Here is a 25,589-nt window from a genome sequence, read left to right on the forward strand (position 1 = left end):
TGTTACATGACCATGAAGCGCCATGCAAGACTACCTGCTAGGCTCATTTACAGCATTGACTGTCATGAACAAATAGGTATGTAACAGTGCATAACCTTGGGAAGTGCAGGGACAGTTTCAATGACTAAAATGTCTCATCATTGAAGTTGCACCTAGAAATTTAAGGTGGAGATGGACCATAGCAGGACATCACAGAAATCTGGACTCATCCCACCTAATTTCAGGTCCTTGGCAATGGTGTTTAAGTTATGGGTAGAGGCTTGCTAAATTTCTTTTTCTGTCAGTGGCGAGAGAGAGGGTCACTGCCAGATGCAGATGTCTAAATTTAGGGCAGATGAGTGAAAGCACAACTGTTTCCAGGAATAGTGAAGGTGGCATGTATTGCTTTCACATCTTTCCACATATATTCCTATAGAAGAGTAGTCTACATAAGGTGCAACTGAGCTATGGCTGCTGCAGTTCAGACTGCCCTTAGGCCCACAGTGAGAAGATGCCACCCATGGCAGGAAAACTTAAGTTTATTGAGGATCATTTCTTTAAAGTGCTTTCCTTTGTAGACTGAAAATCATACTAGTGCCCTTCATACATTATAGAATAGTAGAAGGAATTATCTAGGCATAGAGGAGGCAGGACTGTGCTAGGTGCAGACACGGTGGGAACAAGTAAGCTGATCAATGGTGTGGCTGCTACCCTGGTAGGAAACACTAGTCAGGGACCTGCTGCAAGAGGAACTTTAGGACCTCCTTATGTCCCCAACAGCTATCCCACACATTCACCACTAAATAATGCATTTGCTTAAACTGTGTGAAGCTAGACTGCACTTTTTAATTAAATCACATTCTGTTTGATAGGGGGATGCGTTATGGTTGGACTACTTGACTGTGTTGTCTTCTTATCCCTTGCAACAGCTCAGGAAGTAATGCAAACACATTTAAATTCTATACGTTTGTACATACATAGGCATACAAAAACGTGGGCTTGACAATTTCTGCAGGTTGAAACGGCATGTTAAATGCAACCGTTGTCATCTGACACAGGTTTTGTACTGTATTGAGTTATGACCAGGACCACATTGTCCAACTTCACTTCTAGAAATAGAAGTAGTTTTGTATTGTGAGTGCACTTCAACAAAGTGATTATGATGTTTTACTCTGAATGCATACTTCAAGTGTTTAAATACATTTCTTTGTCAGGGTCTTGTTTACTTTTACGCCTTTGTTCTTCACTGTGAATACATCCATCAACATTTTCCTTATGGCAGAACCCTCTCTGTGTAATGTGTGCATTTGTTTTCTTGAAAATCTAATGAATTTGAGACACTTTCAGCAAAACAAAGAAGTGTTCTGCAAATTCTCTTCATTCTTGACAGCTCTGCCCCAAGGACAAAACCATTGGGTAGCCAGCCTTGGGCAATCAATTTTGCCTGAGAACAGTGAGCCACCAGAGCCTCCTGTTAGCACTCAGGAAAAGTTTTGATTTCTCTACATAGCTGCAGAATAGAGGAAGAGTTTAACCATTATTTGGCCCAGTATGGACCAAACACTAAAGGAAATCTTGCACCATTCCCCCCATCATATTTTCCTATAAAGTGGTAAATCTTGTTTTCTTACTAGCTTTATATGCAAGTATATATATATATATATGTAATACCTCCAGACTAATGGCTTAAAGTTTCAGACCGTTCACTCGGTCATTTTGATCCACAGATGAAGATAAGACGTTAGGTGTTTAGATACTTTAGTGATAACAGGAAGGGTGAGGAGCATGCAGATCTATTTCACAGAGCATAACAGAAAGCAGAACATTTTCCTGGAGCCCAGAAAAGATCAATAAATACTTTGCTATTATGTGTCAAAATAGACACCTCTGTGTTGCAAGTGGATTCAAGTTACTTTTCTATTTCTCTAACCAGACACTTAATTTCTCACTATCTTGTTTTCCTCTGATGTAAAGCAGGCATAACTTGTAAGCATGGATTTATCACTGAGATGAGAGGAGAGACCTTTAGTTCCTTGAACTATCAGCCAGAGTAAAACGTGCTCCTGTATTAACTAAGGCAGCTGTGGCCACATAGCTATGCAGGCCCTCCATTCAGATCAGGGTTTCAGCTACTTCTGTCTTAAAACCATTGCCCCTCTAAGAGCCTCACCCCAGTTGACTCCGTGGGTAAGATCTGAATAATAAAATAAAGACAACTGCCAGCAAGTTTATGTAAACTCTTATTCCTCTGTCTTTGCAGAAGGGATTTGGACAATTTTAAAGTATGCCATAAAAAAAAATAAAAAAAAATACATTGTAAACCTCTTTTTCCCCTCCCAAAAGGCTGCAAAAGGAAGCAAGAATGGATGACTCAGGGACTAATATCTGCTGTGTAGATATTTATAGACAAAAGATGAGAGTTTTGTAACCTTAAGAAACTTCTAATATTTATGACAGCATCAAATAATGTGAAAATGGAAGTACTATTAGTGTGATGTGAATTGGTTGAATTTAGAATACTGAAGATTTGTCCTCAAAACTGTGTGGGCCAGTTGCTGTGAAGAAATGTGTCTCTTCAGAGGTGAGTATGGACCTTATTGCTGTAGTATAGAACCACCAAAGGCATCAGTGTTTCTATTCTTAATGTGTGTTAGAGGGGAAAATGACATAATTCTTATCTATGCTTGAAGAACCAAGAATATGGGCAGATGTACTTTTACTTAACTAGCCAGAGTAGTTTAACAGTTTGCTGCCCTTTGTTGCCACACACCCATCAGAGCTTATTGCCACATATTTTGCTGGGGTGACATGACTGTCTATATGAGGTCTTTGTCTCAGAGCCTGCTCAACGTTTCTAACTTAATGTTTATTTGCAATTTTTAACTACACTCACAAGTGCTGCCAAGGCACATCTGTTGACCCTCTGAGGCAGCAGCAGCGGCTGCATCTTTAAAATAGAGAGGTCAGATGCGTTCAACTCATGTAATGCCAGGAAGTGTGCAGTGCAGTGCAAGAAAGAAGGGCAGCACTCTCCGTTCTCCTCCTCTGACCATGTCAGACAGAGGGAATTTCCCCAGACTACACAAGTAGGCTATTTAAGAGTCTGGGAGTTAGGCCCAGATATTTTGAGCTTTAGGTTGGTGGTTTCAAATATAGACCTCTCCATCAAATATAAAGGAAAATAAAGAAGATGATTTATGGAGAAATTAATCAATAAAAGTGCTTTGTTGGATGTGAAAACAAATAACGTTCCCTATTAAAACATAAGCAAGGAAAGGGCATTAGAAAGAAAAGGATTTAATCCAGAATATAGGTTGAATGCAGACTCTGCAATGTGTGAGATAAATTTATCCTCTAGTGTTGTTTTTCACTTAACTAACTTCACCATATTCACTACATATGGGATAAAGCAACAGAAATGTAGCAAAATAGATGGGGCTTTTACAAGGCAAGATGCTGCCTCATACCTTTTTTTTGAACAGAACTCGTGCGTAATGCCTCCTTTGGTGCATGGCAGTCATGGGCTATTCCAAATGTACCAGAATTACTTATTCCGGTATTCAATTAATAAAAGCATCAAAACTTGCATAAAATGGCAAATAGATGCAGTAGAGGAGGAAAATTAATAAAAACCCCAAACCAAAACAAAAAACTACGCACACACAAAACCAAACCAAAAAACAACCCCAACAATTTACATCAATGCTGAGCAAAGTAATTGAGATTCTTAAGAGCAGATGTTACTTAAAATTCACAAGCACAGATCAACATTTCAGAGACTAAAGAAATTTACCATTTAAAAAGCCAAGCAACAGCAAGCAGAAGAGATAGTATATTAGGATTTGGTGAGCCTGTATGCTTATATTCACAGATGGCAATTCCTATGTACTCATTAAATGTTCTTTAAAAAGTTACAGGCAGTATAGGACATCCAGAATCATTTTCTGTGGTCATAGGCAAACAGCACAACTAGTTTGCTGGCATTTCAGATTTTCTGCGTCTTGTTTTAAATTCTTTAGATTCAGTGTACTATGTAAAAATGTGATAGTTTGCATATAGGGAGTTGCGGGTTTGTTCAAATCTGTGGTTTTTCCATCCTGGAAGTCTTGTTTTGAGAGCAAATCTGGTCATTCCAAATTGATTACACAAAAACTATAGAGTAGGTTATAATTTCCATGGTGTGTGTAATATGTGGTGTAGCTGATTGGGTGCTCAGAAATTGTGGTAGACCCTCCAGCTTGCTAACTTCCTAACTCAGCAGATCACAAGCCTTTAGATATATATATGTTATATAACAAGGATGGTGATGTTATTACTGTAGGTCTAATTAGGTACCCTTTCATGTTGATTTCACTCAAAAATCTTGGAGATGCACTTCATCTGGATTTGGTTCTTTTCCAGATTTTTACAGAGAAAAGAAGAAAGAAAAAAAAAGATAATTATTTTGAAGCTCTGCAACAGTTTAAAAAATATCGCAAAATACTTGCAGGACATTGCAGACTGAAAGGAATTAAAATGAAACCTTACCAGGAAAAGGAAACATGCACTAAGTTATAAGAAACCCCAAAACCTCTGCATGAGTAATTGGATCCCAAAGTATAATGAAATATTGGCTGAAAGTTGCGCTGGACACCGAATGCTGCCTTTAGAAAGCTGAAATCTGAAAACAGTGGAAACATGGGGCAGAGTTTCTGCTAAGAAATTATAGTGTAAGAACAAGGAGCTTTATTAGAAATCGGTTTCCCATTCATAAGTATCTTTATGTTAAGCATTGTTTTGAAGAGACCTTTTCTTCATGAACACCTAGAATCAGAAAGGAACAAAAGCATAAAACCTACCAGCGCTTACGGGAACTGACATATCCCATTAGGAGAATGACATTTTTCCTCCTGAGACAGTACTGTCACTTGGCAGAAATTAAGAGGAGAGAGAGGAGATAGAAAATGTAATTTTCTGCAATAAATTTGAGTTGGAGAATTTTTAACAGAAATATCTCTAACAAAAATAAAATAAAATAACAGGTGAGTTTGTTTGCAGTCACTGGATCTGATAATAAGAGGCTCAGGTTGTCACCATTCTGGAAAAAAGTGAAAGATGTGATATTGCATGAATGCATTTGCAGGAGACCTCCCTTTCCCTCTCTCCAGTTCTGGAGTTTCCTGCACAGCGTGGGACAAGGATGGATAAGGCAGACAGTGAAGCTGGGCAGGACTGCTGTTGCCCTGGCTTTCCAAGGTATCAGGAGAAAAGCCACCGAAAGCTCTACACTGCACAAATATGGCTTGACTAACCCTGACACAGAAGTGGGATGCTGAAAGAAAGAAATGGTTTCTAAGTTTCAATTCTGAATGTGAGGAGCAGAAGCATGACAAGCAGTTGCAGGAGTGAAGGAGGACTGTCCTATGCATTCTGCTTAGTAGTCACTTCCATGTCACCTATGTCCCATCTGGCAAAGTAGCACACCAGTCCCATGGAATTTCATTGTTCTCTATAAAGAGGAACTTCAGTATGTCTTGCTGACTCCTGGAGATCGAACCAGGTACAGACACGGAGTGAAACAGCTACTGTAAGTCCAGGTTTGTTTTAGAAGGTTCTAAACTTCATGGAGCTCTTCGACTTCACTGTATTAATAAGATGGTGTTTAAAACTTCAACTGTATTTTCAAAAGCAAGGCAAACACGAAGTCAAAGGAATTTGATTTTCCTCATTGTCCATCTCATTTGAGTGATACTCTGTTCTATGATTCTATATAATTGCGAAAATCCCAGGGCGAGGAATATTGCCAGGCCCTTTCCTTAATTGTGGCAGATTAATGTCTCCTAACTAAGGTGAGTAAATACTTTCTAAATTTTAGTATCCGGCTGTGTGACACCCATGCTTCTTTTCCACGAGGAAGAAAAGTAAGCGGACCTCTTTGTGAACAATGACAACCTCATTCCTTCATCAGAAATTGCCTTTGGGATGATAATTTCAAATTTAAACTTGCTACAATCAGGAGCAGTCAGACCTAAAAGCATTGTCAGACACCCAGGGCTCAGCTTTGTTAAACACAGGAAAATATCCTTCCCCCTTATCATAAAGATATTCAAGCTTTTGGTCCAGAAATGTATGACTCTCTTGGAGGCCCTGTTTATATCTCCCAGTCCTGCATGGCAGATGCCCTCTGGGTGTGAGCAACTGAATCAAACCCATTTAGATGCTTGTCACAGGATTTTCAAAAATGTGTTGTAATTTGTCTCCCACTGAAAGTCACTGGAGGTGCACCTGAATCATTGTCAACATTAGTAGCCTAAATAACTGGCCTGAATTACACTAACCTGTCATGGTGCAGGTACTGAATAATAGCTGGTGCATGGTTGCATAATTTGCAAGACCCCAGGAAAGGTGTAGAAGTGTATCTATGGGCAGGATAAAACACGGGACTCCAAAATCATCACACAGGTGACTATGCTTAGAAGATGGTTATATTGCTACATAAAAGCATTGTAAGTATTCATTAGTAACTTGTAATCACAGAAATATAGAATATTATATAAACTTGACTGTTTCGATTAAAAGCATTATGGACTTGAAAGTTTTAAGCATATTTTTAACAATGTATTTGAAACACAAGTCATTTTTTGTCCATTATTCATTTTATGCATTGCCATTTAACAACTTTTTCACATAATAGATGCACAATTACCTTAATTTTGTTCAGTTTTAGAATAGCAATCTGGGTTTATTGTCCAGATTCTACTCCAATATTATGTGTCCTCCATCAATCTCTTAGTTCATAATGATGTCTTTCAAAAGATGATAGTAACACAAGGGAAAAAATAAAGCACAGCATCAAGCAGCAGATCAAACAGCATAAGAATTTTTCACATCACAATTATAGAATCATGGAATCACAGAACTGTTTGGGTTGAAAGAGACCTTAAAGTTCATCTAGTTCCAACACCCCTGCCATGGGCAGGGACACTCTCCACTAGATCAGGTTGTTCAAAGCCCCATCCAAACTGGCATAATCTTTCCTCCCAGTCTAACTGTGGATTGCAGTCTTATTTCTTGCCTTGCTGTGTTTGTTCAATTGAAGACAGAGAAGAATAAATTCTATGAATGCCATCACTTAGTGGCATGGGCAAGGTCATCATCACTGCAGTCCTTTCCTTATCCCTATTCCCCTTGAATTTCTCTCCATTCAATAACAGGAAGGGATCATCCCCTACTGATGCAGTAGGAAATCCTTCAGCAGGAACAAAATTATGACTTGTTAAGAGAGCCAAGTGCCATGTCTTCTCCCTTTGCATGTGCTCCACAGATCTGTTGGCTTTCCTGGTATCCTGACCTGCTTCTGTGTCCCAGTGGGTAGCCACAGACTTTCTCATTGAGTACTGAGGGTATGGATCTGCAGCTTTTCTTCCCCATCATTCCTCACTGATGCAAGTTTCTCTTACACAGGATTGGATGATACATTAAAGGTATAGGCATCTTTTGAGCAGGATGAATGAAGAGAGTGTGTTCCTTTGTGCAGCCCTTGGTTTCTGCCTTCCTGCCCTGCCCAGCTCAGCCCCAGGGGTGGCAAACATCCAAGGAGCAAAAGCCCTCTGAAAATGCTTGAGAACAGTTGTAGGTAGAAGGGAACAAACAACACTCCACAAAAACACTGTAACATCCCTTTACTTTTGTCTTTGCAAAATCCTATTTTTTCCCCCGGAATAATGGAGCCATCGCTGTGCTTTTTGCAGCCAGATTTGCCTGTCTCACATTGGCCTTTTTAGTCATCAGCGCACTTGTAGTAAGCATGGGTAAAGTCCTTCCCAAATCTTCGTTCGCGAAGTCAAGCCATGATGATGAATGGAGCCATCTACACCACAGGGGTATTGTGAAGTGAGTGGACAAAGCCTACCACTGTAACAGATCCCTGTGTGGATGACAGCCTTATCTTATTTCTTCATTTCGGCCCTTTCACCTCATATTGTGGCTAGCAGGTTGTGCAGCATGCTGAAAAGCAAGGGCCAGCCTGTGTAATGATATCTCCTACCATCAGCCACTGCTAAGTCAGCTTCCCTCTCAGGCATCCCTCAGTGAGGATGCCTGGACAGAGGACAAAATCTGTGAGTTTTCTCTTTTGTTATAGGCAGATCATATTTTCACTCTAGTGAGACCAGGTTCCCAGCTAGCATAAAGTGACTGACTTCCCTGGAGCTCCACCAATGTAATACAGCCGAAGAGCTGGGCTAAAATAGCAGCACACATCCAGATGAATAAATATTTTAAAATGTTTATACCTGGGGGAGAAACTGAGGAGAGAGAGGACTAGCTGTGCTACAGGCCTTGAATGTGTGGACGAGTGGCTATTAAGGATCCATACCTTTGGGGCTTTGAATAGAGTCTCCCCCACCTCTGGGTGTTCTCTCTCTTCTCCTCCCCCTCCCCCAACATGTTTGGCATTTGGAAGTTTTGAAGTAATTTCCTCCCTTGGCCTCACCTGGGATCTCTGCTGTCCCAGAACCTCCTCCTGACCTCAGTGTTGTGTTTTCATTTAAAGTCGGCGATGTCTATAAATGTCAGCAGTACAGGGCAATTAGAAGTTTGAAAAGGGCTGTAACATAAACCAGCATTATACTGAAATGGATACTGCCTTAAGCTGCCTGAAATTCACTTGCTGTTGGAAAGACAATATCCTGCCATTCTCCCATGGTGGCCTTCAATTGAACACATTTGGCTGAGGGTTGACCCATTATTAGGATAAGTCTCTACATGGCTTGAAACAATGAAGAAACACAGGGAGAGAGAAGCCAGCAAATTGGGCTGGTAGTTAGCCTACACTGGGCAGAAATGTGACACTGGATTAGGCCTTAATAGCTGTCTGTGGTGCTATCTGTGAAATCCAATGCTGTCCTTGTTTCCCTGCATTGCAGGGCAGAAGCATGTGGTTAGACGTTGAACAAAATCCTCCCCCCCCCCCTTTTCTTTTTTTTTCCCCAACTAATAGGCTCTAAAACATACCTCCTGTAACTCTAAAAATAAACATTCATTGCAATAACAATTTGGTCATTAACAAGGTCCCTTTTTTTCATATGTCATCACACAATGTTAATTTATGATGTTTCTGGGCAGCTCTGTCCTTGTCCCCCCAGTGCACACGTGCTGCTTTCCCTCCCGGCTCTAAGTTCCTATATACAAACTCTCTTTGCCTCACACCAGATCCATTAAAGCCATTCAAACACCCTCAAAATTCAACGTTTCCTCACTTTGAAAGAGAAGGAAAGGAATTTTCTGCACAAATGTGTTCTAAATTCATCAACACTATATTTCTTTTTTTTCATGATGCAACCCAGTGTAAAAGCAAGTGTTCCTCTTGGCTTGCATGGAAGTACATGTTAAAGCCAAGCAGGACAAAAAGAAAAAGACAAGAGCTCCCAAGTGATCTATGCCATGGATTTCTGAGAATATACATGCATTTCTGCAGAAAAATCTCATAGAACCTGTCCCTCTGTTTCAAAGACAACTTATTGCACTTTGTTATATGTGGAAAGCCACACAGGCAGAATTTTGCCAATTTTCTAATGAGGAATTTTTGAAACAGGTGTCTCTGGTTTAGAAATATTTGGATTAATTTTTCTTCTTTGTACGTAGTATGGAAACACAGAGCCAGTTTCTTACCTTGAAACATACATGTGAAAATAATCATGCTTTACTATAACTCCTTAAAGTTCAGTTAGTTTACTGATCCTACCTACTGCCTAACAAATGCAGGGATTCTTTTGTGATACCTTGATTTTTCTCAAAGGTCCCATAATATCACATCCACTTAAATACATTCAATTCACAAACCAGGGTGTCCTGATGCAAAACCTTGAACAGATTCCCAGCAGACTTTTGGTCAGGCCATGAAGGTTTTAGAAAAGATGCTCTAATAAAGTGATAGGATTTCAGCCCAGCCACCATACCCCACCAGGGACTACCTTGGGCTGGTCCCTGTGTATCATGCTGTGCTCTCTGAGGAATGTCCCTTGTATGTACAGACTTATGCTGCTACAGTGTGCATGCTGACAAAAAAGAAGGTATGGTGATCTGTTAAAAAGGCTGATTTCAGAGCATGAGTCAAAACTTTTTGGCCAGTATAATGCCATTTTAGCATCTGTAATAAAACTAGTCCCCTACATGAGATACATAAATAGGTAATGGCCTGTAAAAATATCAGAGGTGTCAAGGGAAAATCAAAGTCTGGGGTTGCCATTGGAAAAAATGTGTAATTTACTGTGCAATGGTTAGTGCAAGTTCTTGCTCCAAGCAGCACTAACTTCCTACAAGCAAAACTTTGTAGCTCCATAGGGTATAATACAGTTGTTCCAGCACATTTCTAGTCACCCCGAGACGTTTTGCAAACAGCATGGTGTGCAAGCTTTGTCTCTGACCTTACCAGTCCTGTTGTGAAACTTAACACATACATGGTCTCAAGTACATATGTTGCTTACACAGCAAGCATGTCTGCACAGCAGTATAGCACTGTGCTCCTTATCTGCACAAGGGTGAAGTACACCTTTGGAAAGAGGCTGGGATTCAAAAAGACTATTAAATTTGTCTAAAATCTCCATATGTTGTCAGCTGAAGAGAGAGAGATATACGAGTTCTGGAACAGCAAAAGCTTAATACAGAGGAATGGCAATCTTTATTATACTTTATTTTTTGGATATAGGTAAGACTTTAGTTATTTATTTTTCAGATACAAATTATGGGTGAGACTTTAGTTATTTTATGGACTCCTGAAAGTTTTATAACTCACCCACTTCAAACCCTAACCTCCTAGTACCAGGGTTATCTTCCACTATGGAAGATATAACCTCTGGGTTATATCTTCTGTTAACGGCTTTTGGTGATGGGAGAAGACAGGAACCATGATATTATTGACTGCAAGATCTTTCTCAGCTGTTGATACACAGCCATCCAAGAGCTCACCCTATAAAGAGACACATCTCTGAAACTGCATAGACATCCATGGTTCACAGATCTGTGTCAATGAGTTTCAGAGGCAGGTGCTCAGAAAATGGGCTCTTGGAAAGACTACAGAGCACACAGAGACTTTCTAAGAGGGCAGGGTCATACCATGAACCAACCAAATCACTTCAGAACAGTGGCCTAATATGAGGGACAGTTTTAACTCATACAAATTAGTTCACCTCTGGGGAGTACTCATTTGCTACTTTAAGTTGACTATGTTTAGTCTCTTCACTGCAATAAAGGCGTTCAACCACTGGGGTAAATTCTGCCCTCAGTTATGACGGTGTAAAACTGGATTACTCCTTCAGCAAAAAGTAGTCATTTCAGCCTTACGTGGGCATAACTGAGAAGAGGATTCAGCCACAGCTTACAGTATTTCTCACAATACCAGCTGTGCATTAGCCACAAAACCATCTTGGAGATGCTTGGGTTTCTTTTAGTGGTAAAAGAAGAAAACAGGTAATCCCTTCTTTAGAAATGATTGAGTGGGATGTTTTTTTTCCCCTTCCATGAGAAAACCTCCACAGGGCTCTAAAACATCTTACTTGAGACTCTGGTTCTAATCCTTCTTACATGACTTTAGACCACAATGAGTAAAAGCCAAGCCCAAATCTGTACATAGCAAGCCACAAGATTGTACAGAAGAACACTGCCAGTTTGTAGGCCAAACACAGAACAAAATGTGGGATGCCCATAGACCACCTGATTACCTTCTGGAATGACCAACATAAGAGGCAATAGAAGGGGTGGCCACACATGGAACTGTGTTCAAGCAAAATTCTGAGACTACTTTTGCCTTCTCACAGGAATATTTATAAATACTCTTAAGGAAAAATGAGCTGAATTTCCTGGAAGTTTAAATTAATTTGAGCTTTACTGAAGTCTGAGGCTTTACCAGGTAGCCACTGTGCTGCTAGAAAGCTGCAACCTAGCCATCATTAGTGAAACTTGGTGGGATGAATCCCATGACTGGAGTGCAGCTATTGATGGATACAGGCTCTTCAGAAGAGAGAAGTGAGAAAGGAGGTGTGAAGGCATTGCCATCTGCATCAAGAAATGAATAGAGTTTGAAGAGCTGTCTCTGAAGAACAGCCACCAGCAGGTTGAAAGCTTCTGGGTAAGAATCAGAGACTGAGGCAACAAGGGGAACCTTAAGGTTGGTGTCCATTACAGGCTGCCCTATCAAAAGAAATCTATTGGTGAAGCTTTCTTACTCCAGCTGCAGGAGGCATCATGCTCGCAGGCTCTCGCCCTGCTGGTGGACTTCAACCACCCCAATATCTGCTGCAAAAGTAGCAGAGCAAGCTACGTACGATCCAGAAGACTACTGGAATGCTCTTAAGGATAATTTCATAAGCCAGGTAATAGACAGTCCTACCAGAGAAGATGTGATATCAGACCAGTTGGTCACCAGTGCAAGTGAGCTAATCAGTGATAGCAAGATTGGAGGCAGCCTAGGCTGCAGTGATGATGCACTTGGAGTTCACAGTCCTGAAGGATATGGGTCTGGGGAGGCCTTATAGCAGCCTTCCAGTATTTAAAGGGGTTTTATAAGAGAGCTGGAGAGGGACTTTTGAGATCACAAAATTTCTAGCAGGACAAGTGTCCTGGGTTCAGCAGTAGCAGTCATGTTTCTCCTTCGTGGTAGCTGGTGCAGTGCTGTGTTTTGACTTCCAGCCTGGGAACAGTGCTGGTGATACAGATGTTTTCGGTTGCTGCTAAGTGATGTTTACCCTGACCAAGGACTTTGTGAGGCTCACACTCTGCCAGGGAGGAGGGGAAGCTGTGAGGAAGCAGGGACGGGGCGCCTGACCCAAGGCTAGCCAAAGAGGTATTCCATACCACAGCACGTCATGCCCGGGGTGGGGGGTAACTGTGAGTTACCCAGAAGGACACGGGCTTCCGGGTGGGACTCGTTTCTTGGCCGGTGGTATCGTATTCTCTTCCCTTGTTATTTTCCCTTATCATTGTTGTAGTTGATAGTAGCGGTGGTGATTTGTGTTGTACATTGGTTGCTGGACTGTTCTTGTCTCAACCCGTAGGAGTTGCACTCTTTCGATCCTCCTCCCTGTTCCTCTGGGAGCGGGGAAGGGGAGAGCCCTGGTGGGGGGGACGACACCTCGATTGCTGTCAGCCCAGCACCACTCACTGGGAGTGAGTGAACAAGCTGTCTGGCTAGGGTTTAAACCACGACAACAAGGGATAATAGTTTTGAACTAAAAACGGGTAGATTTAGGCTAGATTTAAGGAAGAAATTCTTTACTATGAGGGTGGTGAGATACTGGCACAGGTTGCCCAGAGAAGTTGTGGCTGGCCCTGGCAGTGTTCAAGGCTGGGTCGGATGGGGCTTTGAGCAACCTGGTCTAGCAGAAAGTGTCCCTGCCCATGGCAGGGGGGTTGGAACTAGATGATCTTTAAGGTCCTTTCCAACCCAAACTATTCTATGATTCTATGATAGAGCAGCATAAAACATGCGTTATTGTACCCCCCCAAAAAATATAGGCCTATTATTGCCTTGTGGTTAAAAATTACAAAAATAGGGAAAATGACATACATTTCAGTTATAATCTCGTTTCTGTAAAAGCTGCATGGCTATTCTTCAAGTCCTCTACTCATAGCAGCTGACTTAATGCAGAACAAACAGAGGATTATCACTGAGTTTATAATGATATTTGTCATGCAGGTAAAGTATCTGTGAGATCTACATGTGTATTACTGGACCAGAGTGCCAAAGGCATGGGGCAACGTGTTTGTGGAAAAGTATGTAAACAGTGACATAAACCACTGATACTTTATTCAAAGAAACAGAGATGTTATATTTGAATACATTATGCAGAAATCAAATAAATAAGCAATTACCCTTACATTAATTTTTCTTGGCTTCTGCATTATTAAACTGAAGAGTTTGCATTTAACCAACTTGTACACATTGCTTCTGGTACATTTTAAAAGACAAATAATGAAGGGAAGTAATATATATACTTTAATCTACCCTCTTGGAAGTCTGACTGCTAGTGCTCAAGAATGCAAGACAAAATGAATGAAAACCTACCTTGGGAACCTTGAGCAAATTCCTTGCACACCACCCTGGCTCTTTATTACATTATTATATTTATTGCAAAGGTATTTTATCTTCATTACACATGGCACTACTTTTTTTGCCCTGCAGTCTTCTCTTGAAGTCTTTAAATTCAGAAAATCTTGCTTTTCCAGACTCAGTTGCACATGCAGCTTAACGAATAACAGAAATAATTTATTTGGGAAGAGTCAGAGTATCTTTTTGACTTATGCCTCAATCAGAGTTGCCAGACAAGCACAGTTAATGCAGTATGTGACAGTCTGGCCCACTACTTAGCTGCATGAATGCTAAATTCACTGTGTGCCATACTTATCCTCTCTGTATGGCTACATGACTGCACAGATTGCACCATCATAAACCAAAATAAAAGTCAGTTGTAATGGACTAGTACCAAACAGCCCTTAGCTATCACATACCAAAACAAACAGCACTGAATTTTAAAGCTGAACAGTGTTTTCTCTTTGAAATCATCAGTGTCACACCCTAGCACTATTCAGAAGGCACACAAGCTTGTGTCCTCAGGAGATTTAGTGGACAAGAGCCTGATGGTGGCATGATACTGAGCCGTGGGGAAGGGAGTTGCAGTGGTGGACTGAGGGCTGAGGATCTTACAAGTAGTAAATGGGAGAAGTTTCTGGAAAAAGCTGAATGTGGAAACTCATTTAGCTTTTTCAGAAGGACCTCATCATGTTGTGTCACACTGTGAGGAAGGTTACTTAGGGAGGGAAACCGTAGAAGAACCTCTTTCTTGTGACAGCTGTCTCTTGCTTAGCCACTGAAGTTTCCTCATTTCACTGTTTTTCAGCACGCAGGATATGTAATATTACACATTATCCTGGCTTTCCTTGTCAAAGTTCCAGTTTCTAGCTTCAATAAGTAGAAATGGCAGAACCCACAGCTGATTATTTTTTTTTCCATTTTTTTCAATAAGTTTGCCTGGGGTGTTGCAGTCAAATAAAAGACATGTTCCATGATATGGAGACCTTATCATCTAGGTGGGATTTGAGTGGGATTTGCAGTTTCAGGAGAGTCCTACCAGGGTTTGCACAGACATTCCTCCCAACAATCACACTCCATTTTTCACAGTCCTCAGCTCTGGATCAGATTTAAAGTCTGACGCTCAGTTACGAGCTTCTGGGTTTGGACCAGACCTGGAATATTTTTGGATCTGCTTGACAGATTGTTCTGTTCCTCTTGTTTCATCAAAACCAGCAGAAGGGACAGCAGTGGTCAAACCTCCTGTGTCGGCGCCGAAACACAGCACTGCAACTGCATACTTTCCATCTTGCTGGAATGCTAAAGGCAGTTGCAGAGGTCTCTGGGAGAAAAGCGCCCCTCAACTACTTGAGCCCTGCTTAGTGACTCCATTGGCAGTGCTTGTGGTCTGGGAGGAGAAGGGTCACAAACTGTGAGAATAAAACACCCCAAAGAGTGAAAGCCGTTTGGACTGCATTCCTCTACCCCATTTATGTCCTTTTCTGTCACATGGTGTTCACTGGGCTCATTGTAGCAATGGGGATTGTGGCAGAGAGCAGGAGCACCCCATTCCTTCTTCCACTGCCTCCAAGAAGTAGTAAAATACATTAATGATATATGCAATGGACTCTAGGGTAAGATTGTAAATTACCGTGTACTTAGAACTGTTATACACGAGATGCTAATGGTTTCTATTTCAAAGTATATTAGAACCTACATCAGTGATGTCCATGGCAGCCCAGACTTCAGTACACTCATATTACATTTATAACTACAGCCTTTCTTTTGTTTCCTTTTTTGTATAGCATATGTTTGACACTTTATTTTTGTATTACAGTTCAGGGAGTCTTTTAGTGAAGCCTCATGGCTAATTCTGGAGGACTGAAGACATCCAAACGTTACGTACCCAAGCGTGCCAGCCACCTGCTGCATCTACATGACAAAAGCAGGGAGATGGTATCAGTCTGGATTCGCTTCTTGCCTTTTGTAACGTGCATGTGAGAATCAGAAGAAACACCCATACAGTTCATGTGTGCACGGCATATCAACAGCCTCTCCTGGAAGCAAATGTCAGCTCTGTTTATGAATGTAGGTTCAAATGTTGGTTATAATAGCACAGTTGGCATTGCTACCTCAGAGATGAACTCTGATCAAACCTTTTGCGGTTTCCAGTTGCAGCTGGTTTGTGTTCCCTTCTCTTTCTCAATGACCTGAGAGAGGACAGGTGTGGGACTTTCTGCAATGCTCAGCAGTTATAATAACATTTGTGTGAGAGGGGAGACATTTACTAAAGTGCTCCCACTGGAGCAGCACCTATGTAAACAGAAACCCCAGCATGCCAGGAGCTGCACGAGTAGGTGTCTGACAACAGTGCCTGTCCCCAGGGAGCTCTCAGCCCAGGCAGGCAAGGAGAAAATGGAGAAGTCCCTGTGTGGATCACTGAGAGAGCCAGGATGTGGGGAAGGCAATGCCAGTTCCCCAGATCTCGAGTCATAAGATCTGACCCAAACCAATCAGGCTCTAAACAACTCAGCAAAGTGAAAACACTTTGCTTTCAGGCAGTTCAACTCCTATCTCTATAACTCAAAATTGCAGCCCCAGAGCAATTGGTATTTTAAAATTAAAAATTAAACTCTTTTGTCTTAAGGCCATTGAAACAAAACATTTAGACTTTAGAAATGCCTACATCTTCCCCTCATTTTTTTTCACTGAAGCAAGTCTTTCAGTTCACAGCTGCATTTCAAAGCAGATATATTTTATATTTACATTTTATATTTGCCCAAAATGCATTCACTCAGGCCTACAAATAGCCTTCCAGTTTCTGGAATGAAATAAATGAAATAAAACATTATGTTTATCTCAGGAATTAACTTAGTTCAGGTAAAGTGAAAAGGTAGAGAAACAGATGGTGAATAACAGCAGCCAGACTGTGGATAGTTAAGGCACTGACTGGGCTGTCAGCACTCCTGTACGTGGGTAAGGCAAGGTCTGAAAAGACTCAGCAATTTAGGGAAGGAGAGGCCAGACTGTGAGCTACGACAGGCTCGTGGGCAGTTTGAAGGGAACTCCCAAATATCAAATGTGACTTTCAGTGTGACTGGCTTATCCTGCTGGGTATCCTGAGTTCTCCAGCAAGGGTGGAAAATACCTTGTCATGGGGACTGAAACTGGCACTCTCACTTCTGTTTGGGCAGCAGCTTTCCACCTAGCCCAGTCTAGTCATACAGTGACTGTGTTACCTCTTTCTATGTTCATAATAGCATATGTTATGTCGTGCCTGTGAGCTGCTCTTGAAGCTTTTCCATCTCATGCGCTCTGGAAACAGATTGTAGATCTTACAGATCCTGGTTAGATGGAGATTTGGGAATACAAGTGATGAGGACCAGTTCTAGACAGTCCCCTCTGCAATACACTCCATTTGGGCCAATGCACAAGTGCAGTGCTGCAGCTATCATACCTGTGTGCTGTAGGTTAGGGGGAGACTCGAGCAATAACACCAGGGGAAAACAGGGACAGCCACTGAGACGTTGCTCACATGAGGCACCATGCCAGCCCTCAGCTACTGAGCAGGCTCACACTGGACTTGGTGCACAAGGAGGGTTTCAAACTGAGTGCGTGTCATTCTTCATGCCTGATGCTCTTGGCTGGAAAGTGCAACCCCAAATGCCTCTGCTCTCCCTCCCCCACTGCAGCCCCCAAATAATGCTGATAATCCAGCTGGGCTCTTCCAGAAATGAGTTTTTTTATCAGCCAGATGAAGCTTTCACTAGGGCTGTCTGGCAGAGTGGCAGCCTGCTTCAGGAGGAGTGTGGCTTCTCCAGCTCACGGGCTCAGAGTTTTGCTGTGGGAGCTGTTCATCTGGATCCTGTTCATCTTCCCTGCAAACAGGAGAATCCAAGGAGTTTGTCCATGATTTCTCCAGTGACACCAAGTTATGTAAACATGCCTGCAGCCATTAACAGCTCACCATTTTTACTGTTTGAAACATAATCGGTTTGTATAAAGCTATGGACTGATTTGGGTATCCAGTCCAACACACCCGTGCCTCCTGGCTAAACATTTTATTGTTGTTAATTTATGGGGACTGTGCTGGCCTCTTCAAAAGACTTTTCAGGATAGCAGGAGTTTATAATGATACCACAGTGCAATTCAGCATTTCCAAGAATTACTTTTGTTTTCTTTAGAATGGAAAGGATTTTTTTTTTTTAAGATTATTTTTTTTTCCCTGTTTCTGACCAAAAAGAAATGTTTCTATTTACGTACCTTAAAAAAAGCATTCCCAGTTTCTTCTTTTTCCTAATTGTTGGCCTGATCCTCTGACTTCAGCAGGAGCCAGGGAGGTATGTGTTAGTACCTTGTTGAAAAGACTTTAAGCATCCTGTCCAGGGCTGCATGGGCGTCCAGCCACTGTGGCCCTGCCACTGTGCTCTGTGCACACTTTGGAAATGAACCGCAGACGCTTGGGAGTATGTGCCTTTGTAACCCTGAGCACAGAGGAAACTATCAAACATGCAGAGCAATTGTTGACAATTTCCAGTCACCACTAATTGCTTAGGGCTCCCTTGGACCTCAGCCACATCTATACCTCTGTGTCCTTAATCACTAAGCACCCTTTGGATAATATGTCACACCTGGGACATAAGATAATTTATCACTTGCAGATGGATTAGCACTGCAGCTCTCTTAGATAAATCTTACTTTAGCCTCAGTCCCAGAGGCCCTTCTTTTATAGCAGTTTTATCCATTAAAATTATGACTTCCAAAATTCTGTTGTATTTTATGGCTTCCATGAGATATTTATGATCCTTACTGTTTAAGTGGACATTTCAAGAGATTTACTGCAGAAATAATTCAGGCAAATAGCTCAGAAGAGGTACTGCCAATAGCTTACAGTTTAGGTTTCATGTTGTTAAAAGACACAGAAAACAGTGTGCATACTTAACTATGGATTCTTAATTCATACTGAAATGCCACTGAATATGCATTCAAAAAACCTAAAGCCTATCCTAATGGTATAGGTCTAGACAAAATCTAAGCACTGAGTTTTATTCTTCTAAGCTCCCTCTTTTCCCTAAACTGTTCACATCTTTTGCTTTTCTGCAAAGTGTGAAAGATGAAAGGAAAGGCCAAATAAAAAGAATTTATAGGGTCAGATAAATTAATCAGCAGAGCCAAAATACTATATGCAGGCCATTCCCTTGCTAATGCAACATTTTTCTATAGTGTTTTTACTGCTTTTGTTCTAAGATGTCCCATGAAATTGAATATATGCTGTCACACAATTTATTAGAAAATCTTTTTTTGCTCTTTCTTTATACTTTTTAGTAGCATGGTTGTCTTCAGATGTTTTAAAAATCTAAATATGTAACAGATAGTGGGTGCATAAACAAGTCATTTCCCTGAGATTTATTTTTTCCTAGAAATCCAGAACTCTATATATTAAGCCTTAGATGTAAAGCCAGAGGTGACTGCAAATGGCTGCAGTTCCCCAAGTCAGAAAAACAGGGAGAAAATATATTGTCTATAAGCAGTTTTTGTCTTTCACCAGTGAGCTTTGATGTCTGTCACAAACACAATACTCAACTAAATGAAGCTAGAAGTGCTGATGGGTTTTATGCAGTAATTAAATCAGTTGTACATTGATGGGTTTAGGGAACACAAATGTCAGAAAAGAAGATTCTGTGAGGAATACATGACAGAATGTCTCTCAGCTCAAATACAAATTCTAGTTTATATGTCTAAGAATAATGCACCAGTAAAAACCCTAGTCACACTGAATTCAGGCCCTCTTGAGCAAATTTGTGGTTATTGTATATTAATCTCAATTGGCTCTTGAGATTCCAGGGGGACCCACAAGTTGTCTGGAAGAAATGAACTTCCACAGGCCCTGTAAGGGGGGAGATATGAGAGGTGTTTCTCTTTTCCAAGCTGCTTAGTTTTGTCCTAATTGGGCTAATGCTATGGGTGGCCAGGGCTCTGAAAGACAGAGGTCATGTTGCAGTTTGACAGAGCCACTGGAGGCTTAACCTGCTGCAAGGGGAAAGCTGAGCTCTGTCTGTTTGGTCCTTTTAGCACTAGAACTTGTCATCTGTTTTATGCTATAGAAAGTCTGAGGATTAGAAAAGTAGCCTCCATGGCTTATGGTGTGTCTCTGCGAGAAGTGACTGATGCTGTCAGGCAGCTCTGTAATACATTTCCCAGCTTTTTTCTCTTTGGGGTGAGTGTGCAGCCTTTTACAACACCTCAGCACAGGAGCAGAAAGCCATCTTTTTAGCTTGCCAGCTTCCATGCTTCCAGTGTGTACCTATTTTATAGCCTTCAGCAGCCTTGGTGAAGCTGCTCAGTTGGGCAGCTGAGAGGAGACACCACAGGTCTCCAGGTGTTTCTCTTGGAATAACATGCCAGGTGATATGGATCCTGGGCTCAAAGGGTGACAGAGAAGCAAAAGGTATTCCAGAAAGTGTTTCACTCCCATGGATTTTAAGTGAAGAAAAAGCAGACTTACCCAGACATGTAGGCTTGCAACACGTATGTTATATTAGGAATCAGATTACTAAATACTGCTAAAATTTGTCACAAATTATTGTTCAAAACATAGAAATCAGTGCAGCATCAATAACTTTTACTCATAAAGTTAATGCAATTCAAGACAAAAGAATAAATCCCTCTCCGCATCTGGTTCTTCAATAGATTTTACAGCATGACAATATTTCCCCAATGAAACAACCTGTATGTGTGAAAAAGTATTAATATAGCCCTCACAAATGCTTAATGGAACTGATTCCAAAGGATTTATCTGTTTGCAGGAGTAAATTCGTAAGAGGTGATAGGAGAAAGCCAAGTTTAGCTGTTTGTTAACAGCAGCGTGTCCTCATCTGTCTGGGAGAGAGATAAAAATACCTACAGGTAGGTATCCTAACTGCGTGTGACATCAGCTCCAGCTACTAAATGGCTCACTTCGGTCTTAGCAACTCTGGCTCCATCAAGGAACTGCAACCACTATCAGACCTGCTGCAGAAAGTATTTAAATTAAAATAACATGATTTAAGACTGACGTAGGTCTTGGAGTGACCTTTACACATGACAGATTTTATCCTTTGGGTTTCTTTCCTCCCCTCCCCACCCCAAAATATGCTCCTTTTCCCTTCACTGCTCTCCCCTGCTGAACACACTCTATGGAGTTTTGTAACAGAACTGAAAAAAACAAGAAACAGACACACTATTGTATGTTCAAGCTCATATAGGACTCTAAAACTAAACTTTGTTCTGGCAAAACTCATACAGCATTGACTGCTTTGCTGGGTACTTCATTCATCATGTGGAAAATGCACTTTACTGGCTACCAATTACAAGAGCCAAACAGTGGCTTTGTCAGTATTACATGGTAACCATTACCTTTGTAATTGCAAAGTGACTGATGTACAGTATGATGTAATGACAGGTTAAATAAATGCATACTAATTTGTCCTGCTAAAGGAAAGACTGTCAGTACATTAACACAATAGCAAGTTATTTTATATGATTACACATGAAGCAAAGGTATACATTTATCGTTCAAATCATGGGAATCTGTTATGTTTCAACTTCTAAAAATTCCTTTTCACCTTTAAAATGTTTAGAGATGTATAATGTCTCTGCACCCTTGTTAATTGTGTTTGCAGAAGAAACATTTCAAAATGTGTTAGAAATGTTAGTTCCTTTGCTATAAGAGTTGAAATGGTTTCTTTATTTTTGTTAAAATGTTCCATTAGAAATTTTCATTTACTTACTGAAAACTCATTATTTTGGTAACTACTTTGAACAATGCAGGCCTAAATTTTTGGGTAGTATATGTTATCATGTCTTAAAGAAAAATGAATAGAAAATTTGTGTAAAGTCAGTTATTTACAAAAATTTCCCCATTTTGTTAAAGAAAAATATTTCTGACAGGCGATGTTGATGTGAAAGATGCCAGTGAAATATAATTGGGATGCAGGGAATTAATCTAAGTGAAGTTTCACAAAGGGAGAAATAAAATTAAAATTAATGGCATGAAATGGAAGAAAAATAGCATATTTGGGAGTAAAACTTGGAGGTTTTCAGTTCTGTGCGGAAAGCATTAACTCATGAACCAAAATGAAGAGCATGAGAGTGCTGTTACCCTGAGCCAGAATGACCAAGCAGTCACAAAACAGATTTCCCATATTTCAGTTTGGGTATTCAGGTTAATTTCCCTCCCAGGTCACCAAAAGCTCAGATTTCCTAGTTCACAACCTGTGAAATGCCAAAATGGCAGGAAAGGACAAGGTTACGGTTGTCTTGCTTTGGATTTGGCAAGTCCGGAGGAAAAGAAGGAAATTGAGCTATTTGGAAACTTGTGTGCCAGGAAAATCCATGCCTTAAATCTTTTTGATAATTTCCTCCCCACAATGTCTTACCTCTTTCCCAGATCTAAATTTACCTTCCAAACCCTCCTCTTCTCTCTGGAATTGATGCCTCTTTCCTGCTCTTCTCCAGATTGCATCTGTCCTTAGTACTTTAGCATTTTGTGCTCTTACTATAGGATGTCTTCTCTTTCATTCTTTCCTTACAATAAACTGATATGACTTTGCAATTCACAGACTTTTCGTGCCCCCAGCAACTTATAGGACGAGTAACAGTTTGTGAAGGAAAATAATTCCAATAGGAATTTTGTAATGCAGAGGAAAAGGAAAGGGAATGACAATATGATTTTAAAACCTGTATGATAGAGTTGAAGGTAAGGTTTTGACTAGACACACTTCCTACACAAACAAACAGAGAATGGCTCAGGCCATGAGAATGGTTGGAAGTCTTTCCTCTGGTTGAAGTCAGCAATGTGCCCGTTTTGCTGGAAAGGGTTCCCAAACTGAGAAGTTATATTCCTGTTGTAGCCTTGTCTTGTTATAAGCCACGGAGGTAGGCTTCATCATTTCAGGCTGGCTATGTAAAAGTGAGGAGGCTAAAAGGGATATTATGCCAAATTAAGGAACAGGAGTCATAGAAGAAATGCAAAAACCTTCTGTCTGTGTTTCCTGCCTGCATGGCAGGATGCCCAACAGGATGAAGCTAAACACTTCAGAAGGTCCCAAAATGCTCCTGTTGAAAAGAGAACCTTTTCATGTGGGGGCATCTAAGTAGATCCATAAGATTAGCAGAGTGAAAGCAGCATCCATCAGGCTGATCTGTGAAGAGGAGCTCCAGTGGGACCAGCCTTTTGGCACCACTACTAATGCCGCTGCCAGCCAGAAAAACAGGGGTAAGAAATAGCACACTGACCATGGTAGAAATGAAGTGAGAAGGGATGAGGGAACAGAGTCCAGGAGCTAGAGGACCAAGGGGGAGAAGCTGCTCAAGTAAGAAGTCAGTATCATGTCATGATCTTGTAGTTTCTATTCCTAATTTCTTTTTCTAAATTCTTAAAATTAGAAAGCTACTGTGCCCTGTCATGCTGGGTGCAATAATATTTTCTTACACGTCTTTATGAAGGTACATGAATATTGGGAATCTTGGATTGAATCCATCCTTTCAACTGTCTTTCAACTGCTGAAGCAGGGAAATTTTGTAACGACATCTAGAGGATATAGCCTTTTTCTGATTCAGAATAACAATCAAGGTTATTTTCTTACGTAGAAGGAACCAGTTCCTCCTTTCCAAACATGCAGTAGATGTTAGAAGCTGCGAGAAAGAGAATCTAGGTTTAAGTTACGGAACAGAAGTATGATGTGGGCAATCTTCAACTCATCATGTCTTCAGAACTGATTGCACAGTATCTTCCATGCAGTTGCTGGGTATGGTAATTATTACTGTATCATAACAACATAAATACATCATTGGTCTGTCCTTTAAGATGGGAGTTCAGTTTAGTGAAATTACATATTTACCAAGGAGGAGCAATTGCCTAGATTGACACAAGATCTTGGCAAACTCTAACAAAAGTGTAAAGTTGCATAATTGCATCCAGTTTTTTAGCAATACTTTTTCCTCTAATTTCTGCTTACTGCCATGTAATTATGATATAATTACATGGTTATTTCACCTTATAAAGTAAACCACAAAGATTTAGAGCTTGCTTCACAGGCCCTGCTCAGCTTTAAGGAGAGGAATAATGCTAGACAAAGACAATGTGGCTTTCCCTGGGCTTGATGCTAAGCAGGCCTAGGACACAACAATGTGCAACATGCCAGATTTGTAAACTGTGGTTGAGTCTAAACAGGGAAAGTCAATCTCATTTTGGAATTTTAGCTTACTTAAATGTCTTGATCTCCATATACAGATGTGAGCACAATTTAGTCCATTTCCAATTAGGAAAAACTGGGGAAAAAGAGGTGAGAAAAACCCTGACCAGTATAAAGTACGTAGTTTAGACTATCCATATATAAGTATGCATACATTCCTAACTGCAACTAGGCTTCTATTTAAGTTCATGCATCTTTGAAATAAAATGTGTTTAAATTACAGAGGGAAAGCACTAGCAAAGTCACCCCTTTGTGAGTGCTGCAAGCACCATTGGACAGGAAGCTCACCATGCCTCGAGTTGCTTAGAGATTGTTTTTTCCTCTGGTAGTGCAAGGTGCTCAGGGCCTAACTAATGAGTGTGTGGGGCTCGGGACCACTGTTCTTTTGAAACGCTTTTATTTTGTCTGCAAGGAATTGTAAGAAGTCTTTTTGTTATGTATTGGCTGGGACAGGGCAGCAGTGGAATTTGGGGTCTCTCCTCTGTATCTGGACCAGATGAGGCAAGGGCAGCTGCATGCCAGACTATCTGCCCTGGTCTGCCAATGCTGGGAGGGCTTTCCCTCTGTAGAGCTGGGAGGTAATTCATTTTCCATACTGGGTTAGGCCTGGGCCATTCCTGAGCAGAGGTGGTATGTTGTGCTAAACTATGCTTGCATTTCTTTTTGCTATAACTATATGAACTACTGTTTGGAGAGACTGGAGTGAGACCACCTGGCAGTCCTTGCTTTGGCACATTGGGGTGGACAGGGACTGGAGTTGTTTTTTGGCAAAGGGCAGAGCGTTTTCCCCTGGTCGCATTCACTCTTCGTATCACCCCTACCGCATGCAACAGTAGTGTGAAACGGATGTCTGAAAGCCCAAACACCCTTCCAGCGCAAGAACCTCTTCACAGGCAATAGTTGCCCTTGCTGCTTAAACCTCTTGAGCTGGAAGAGCTAAGACCGTCAAAGTTTATTTTTCAAGTGCTGCAGGTCTAACTCTGGGAAATCCAGAATACACTGAAATGGTTTAGACCTGGCACATGGGTACTGCAGCACTCCAGACCACTGACTGCTTGTGACCTAAGTAAGGGCTAATTGGCATAAATAAATACTGAATGGGGTACAAGAAGGCAACAGTAGGGTGTCCCAACTGTATGACTGAGAAAATAGTGCAAAGAATTGAGAAGAATGAAATGTAATTGCATGTGACTCTTCAGCAAGACTCACTTGGTTACCCAAGACAAGTTACTTAAGAAAATTGAACTGGAATGATGAGAAAAAGGGTTCTCTGGCAAAAACATAATTGTATGGGACAGTGTTTTCCAACAGTTATCTGTTCACCTACTCTT

This window comes from Pezoporus occidentalis, unplaced genomic scaffold (assembly GCF_034315485.1).
Source record: "Pezoporus occidentalis ecotype Australia unplaced genomic scaffold, CSIRO_AGI_Poc_V1 ctg39, whole genome shotgun sequence".
NCBI classification, from domain to species: Eukaryota; Metazoa; Chordata; class Aves; order Psittaciformes; family Psittacidae; genus Pezoporus; species Pezoporus occidentalis.